Below are 6,000 nucleotides of genomic sequence, written 5' to 3' on the forward strand. Positions count from 1 at the left end.
GATCAGAACAAGTGGTAATCTGAAGGAGCAAGGTCTGGTGAATACAGCAACACATGGGTTAATACTTGTCAGGTAAGATCTTTTAACTTCTTTAACTGTTTTTGAAGTATGTGATCATGAAGGAAAATTGCTGTGTCTTCTGGCCCATTCTGGTTGTTTCACGATCAAAGCATGGTTCAAATTGATTATATGTTGTCAGTAGTGATCAGTATTAACAGTTTCACCTGATCGTAGAAGCTCATAATACACCACACCTTCCAGATCCCACCAAAAGCAGAGAATTGTCTTCTTTCCAAAGTGATTTTGCCTTGCAGTAGATGTTGATGGTTGACCTGGATTAACCCATGATTTTGTGCATTTGGGATTCTCAAAATAAATCCACTTTTAATCACCAGTCACAATTCCATGCAAAAAGACTTTCTTTCGTGCTGTTGAAGCAACATTTTATTGATGATTGTTCGGTTTTCCATTAGTCTTTTTTTCAGTTGATGTGGCATCTATTTCTCTTCCTTTAAAATATTTCCCATTACTTGTAAATGATCGGAAATTGTTTGCTGAGCCATGTTTAATCTTTCTGCAAGTTGGTTTTGAGTTTGACACAAAATGCTTCATCCAATAATGCTTGTACGTAATTGTTGGTCTCCAAACTTTCTCGGTTGACCTGGACATTCTTTACCTTTCACATCGAAATCATCACTTTTAAAGCATTTAAACCAGCAACCACAAGTATCTTGAGTTGGAGAATGTTCACCATAAGCTTCCTGAACTATATAACTTTTTCATCAAACTAAAGTAATGAATTAAAACTTCCCACAATTGCTCTTTTTTGGCATGACATTCAACATTTTTAAGTGTAAAAATATCTGATAACACCTTCACAAAATTTGACATATGAAGTTTTGAAGCTTGCTGTTAATACAACAAAATAGCATACATATCAAATCACAAACATATCAACATATATCAACAACTACTGAAAAAATTCTGCATTATAAACTGGTAATCTGGTAAAGCTAAAAGCTACCGATGAGCAAACAAGAAAAACAAACAAATGAAAACTCATGGACACAAATAACAGTATAGTGGTTACCAGAGAGATGGAGATTGGTGTAGTAAAGGTTAAAGAGGGTCAAATATGTGGTGACTAAAGATGATTTTACTTTGGGTGGTGGGCACACAATGCAATATGCTGATCATGTATCATATAAATGTACACTTGAAACTTATATAATCTTATTAACCAGCTAGAGGCCCAGTGCATGGATTCATGCACCAGTGGGGTTCCTTGGCCCTACCCTGCAGGGATTGTGCCAAAACCAGCAGTCCAGCATCTCCTGAGGGGTCCCAGTTTGGGAAAGGACACTGGCTAGACATATAAAATCTTTGGTTAATCTCTTCCCACTCCCTCCCTCTGAGATTCATCAGTCTGTTTCATGTTTCCATGCCTGTGTGTTGAGCATCTGTCCCCTGGTGAACAGTGCATATCATAGCTACCGATTGAACAGTCTAACAGTGGAATGGTCAGACACTTAGCATATTAGCCTTATATGTATACATATATGTCACCCCAATGTATTTAATTTTATAAAGCTAAAACATTAATTCAAGACAGAGACATGTTAAATATTAAAAAAATATTTATTAGATACAAGTTGGGGGTTATTCTTCCCCCCCCCCTCCATTCTGAATTTGGCATTTAAACATACACAAAGATGTTTTCAAACTATATTTTATTATTGGGAAAAAGCAATCTAGAAGGTATCCCCAGTCCTATCAATGGTAACAAATTCTTCAGAAATTCTTTAGGAATATATATATCAGTAATGCTCTTACTCACTTGAAATGTTTGTGACATTTATAAGTTTGACCACTCTTCCCACTGTAATTTTTAAACCAACAGAAACAGACTATATATCATGTATTTTATGTATACTCATGCATAGCTAAAACAGCCAAGTGCACTGTCATTGGTCAACATAATTTAATTAATTATACTGGAGAACTTTCCATGAGAGAGAGAAGGTAGCATATTATAGAGCCTTGTTTCACCCCCAGCATTTATATTTGTGCTGCTCATCATGAGTCTCTGCAGCACAGAGATATTAGTTTGCATCCTGTTTAAGGTCATCATGTATATAGCCACTACATCTGAACAAGATGGTAAGGGATGATTTCATAATAATGTGCCTTTAACAAATAGTCACTTTAAGAGTAATTCTGTGAATAAAATTCTCTGAATGGTAGTCATTTCTTAGAAATGTACATTTTTTTCTTGTTATTCTTATTTTTTCTATTTACCACACTCTCAGTAAACAAAATAACAACAACAGCAACAAAAACCCCTTTCTTTTATTGTATTCACTGACTCTCAAATTTTGTGAACAACATTATTCTTTTCTCTGTCCTCCTTTATTTCCCATTTCATATAATCAATTTCCCCCTGTGGTTTCTCAGTAGTATTTAATGACTTATAATCTACTTCAAGCCATTTGGTTATCTTGTGCTAACTCTTCATTTTTATCAATTTGATTACCAGGATTGGAATCCATTTATACAAATCAAAATTTCTTACAATAGAGAATAGTAGCAATCCAATTAAAAAGGTTTTGAAAAAATGCTTACCCTTACCTGATGGTGGTGATAATATTTAAACAACTTTGAATTAGAGTTAAAAATGGCACACCATTCACCATTCTTCCTTACTGAAGCTTTCTTTCTTTTCTATTTGTCATTAGAAATTTTCATCATCTAGTTTGGGTGTTTTCTATGCTGATTCAATCCTTCAATTTCAATCTAGTTTACTTATTAAGAACATGAGTTTTGGCTGAAACCGGTTTGGCTCAGTGGATAGAGCTTCGGTCTGTGGACTGAAAGGTCCCAGGTTCGATTCCGGTCAGGGGCGTGGGGCACATCCCAGGTAAGGGGGTGTGCAGGAGGCAGCTGGTCGATGTTTCTCTCTCATTGACGTTTCTAGCTCTCTATCCCTCTCCCTTCCTCTCTGTGGAAAATCAATAAAATATATATATTTTTAAAAAGAACATGAGTTTTGGAACTATACCACCAGGGGTTAAATTCTGACTCTACTCCTTACTGGTCATGTAACCTTGAGCAAGTTACTTAAAATTATTTGCTCCCTTGTCTCTAAAATGGGAACATTCTGAACAAGCAAGTGATGAAAGCATTCTACATTGGAGGTTTTAGAGAAATCAACTGCACCTCTCCAGGGGAAGAGTAGTGACATCACATTGCAAAGGAATCGTGATATATGGGCTGTAATTCATTGGAGGCCATTAACATCATGGTACACCACTTAATGACTAATTACATGCAACATTTATCTTTTTATAGGATAACCAGTTCAGGCTGATAGTGGGAATATCCTTGGCATATAACATTACAACTTTCTACTCACTAGGTTAACTTTGACACTCTGAAGGGCAAAACGAATGTTTCCAGTCATCATGTTCTTCCCAAGCTCTTTTTTTAGTTCAAGAGAAAACCTTAGATGTGTTAAAAAAAAAGTTATTTTTACTATCAGTGATTTAAGATTATTTTTTATAAGTGAAATACATTAACCAGAATCACCTACATAACTTATTTAAAACAAACATGTAACTGAATCCAACCTGACAGTCTTTGGCAGGTAAGAAAAAGTCATCAGTCCTCTTCTCTCTCTTTTTTCAGCTTTATTCAGACATAACTGACATATAACATTGTGTATGTTTAAGCAGTACAATGTGATGATTTGATACACATATATATTGCAAAATTATCACCACAATAAGATTAGTTAACATACCTTCACCTATGTGATAATCCTTTTGTTTTGTTATTATAGTGAGAATATTTAAGGTATACTCTCAGCAACTTTCAGGTATACAGTATCATATTGTTAACAATAGTCACATGTTACACATTATACCCCAAGAACATATTCCATCTTATAACTGAAAGTATGTATCTTCTGAACAACATCTCACTATGTTCCCCAGCCCCTGGCAGCCACCAATCTATTCTTTGTTTCTCTGAGTTCAGCTGTTTTAGATTTCACATAAAGACAAGATCATTCAATATTTGTCTTTCACTCTCTTACTTATTTTACTTAACATGATGTCACAAATGGCAGGATTTACTCTTTTTATTGGATAAGTAATACTACATTTGTGTATATATACCACATTTTCTTTATTTGTTCATTCATGAATGCACAATTGTGTTATTTACATAGATTGGCTATTGTGAATATTGCTATGGTGAACATGGGGGTACAGCTATCTCTACATGATGGTGATTTCATTTCCTCCCATTGATACCTATGCACTTGAAGTGGCAGTCTCCTCTTTTAGCCTTTCTCAGGAGCTGGGAGGGATGCTGACTGGCTTCTGCCATGGTGGGCCATAGCATGCGCTCTGAAGTCGCCTAGCAGCTTTGACCAGGCTTCCTGGATGGGTGAGCTGGTGACTTAATTCCTTGTCCAATCAGGAATCTAGAATGAGCTCCATAACTGGAATGGCCAGCAGGCTGCTGACAGGGTTCATTGGCCAGGTGAGGTCACCAGCTTAGCTCTGCAGATGAGGACAGCCATTGGTTGGGACTTCTGCTTGAGCGCCACAACCAGTAGGATTGCCCTCTTTCAATATCTATGTACTCGTTGCTGTAATCCCTTGCCTCCTTCCATGATTCCAGTGAGACCTCTGAAAGCATCCTGTAAGCCTGGGGAAGCTGCATGTCCACCTTGGACTCTCCTTTTCCCATTGGAGACACTTGAGGTCCTCAGTGTGATACTGCCCCAGCGGGAAAGTGGTGACACCGACAAAGTGACACCACTCCTTTAATCCTTCTACTACAGTTTTTCATAACTTTTATGGTACAAGGGGGTTCTTAAGCTCCAACTCCAGGTTCTGGAATTTTCACAAAGTGTCTTATCTGTAGATAGTTGCAAGTTGCTCTTTCTGTGAATCTTTCATGTCACCATCTTGATGATGTCACTCCATGTTTATTTCTTTCTATTTAAAAATATATTTTATTGATTTTTTACAGAGAGGAAGAGAGAGGGAGAACGAGTTAGAAACATGGATGAGAGAGAAATATCAATCATCTGCCTCCTGCTCACCCCCTACTGGGGATGTGCCCACAACCAAGGTACATGTCCTTGACCGGAATCGAACATGGGACCCTTGAGTCCATAGGCGGATGCTCTATCCACTGAGCAAAATCAGCTAGGGCTCCAGCTTTATTTCTAATACAAGTTTTTGTGATTTTTAAAAATATATATATTTTATTGATTTTTTTTTTTTTTTACACAGAGGAAAGGAGAGGGACTGTAGTTATGTATATAAGTTAAGAGTCACTAGGATTTAGATAGGTAGTTAATCTTTATTTTATTAACAGGCTAAATGTGGGTCAAAGTCTTGCCATGGAAATATTTCAGACAAGAAGGAGTTTAATTTGCTGATTTACATGTCCATGGAATTGTAGGGTAACAATGTCAGAAAAAGCTCATAATGATCTCAGAATTTTTTTTAAGTTGAAGAAATTATATGAAACCAGCATCATTAATTTCACTTACCTACAGTAGCTAATTAATCAACTCATAGGAAAATATCTGGAAGACAGTATAACCTTGCTTTCAGCCCAAATCATGTGCCTGGGGTGGGAAAAAAATGAATTCTAGTGGGATAAAAATGAATTTTATTTCCCATCTATCTATCTCTAAAGTCTATGAAAGTGACTTTTTTTGGCAGAATATAAGCTAGAACTCAGCTAGGAAGTAGGTATGGAAAATGCAGTTTTCTATGCTTCTTGCCTCAGAGATATAGGAAACAAGTTAAAGAGTTGGGTATATTTCTTGATACAAATGGACTTTATATTGCCTAAACCATAAAGATATATGTATTCTTCTTCCATTTTTTTCTCAATTAAAAGAGACTGGGGAGATTGATAGACTGCAGATTCCTAGTATATCCAAACAGGACCAAGAATTTGTACTGTTGAGAGGCA

Source organism: Pipistrellus hanaki (genome assembly GCF_964339955.1).
Source record: "Pipistrellus hanaki genome assembly, chromosome: 1".
Taxonomy (NCBI): Eukaryota; Metazoa; Chordata; class Mammalia; order Chiroptera; family Vespertilionidae; genus Pipistrellus; species Pipistrellus hanaki.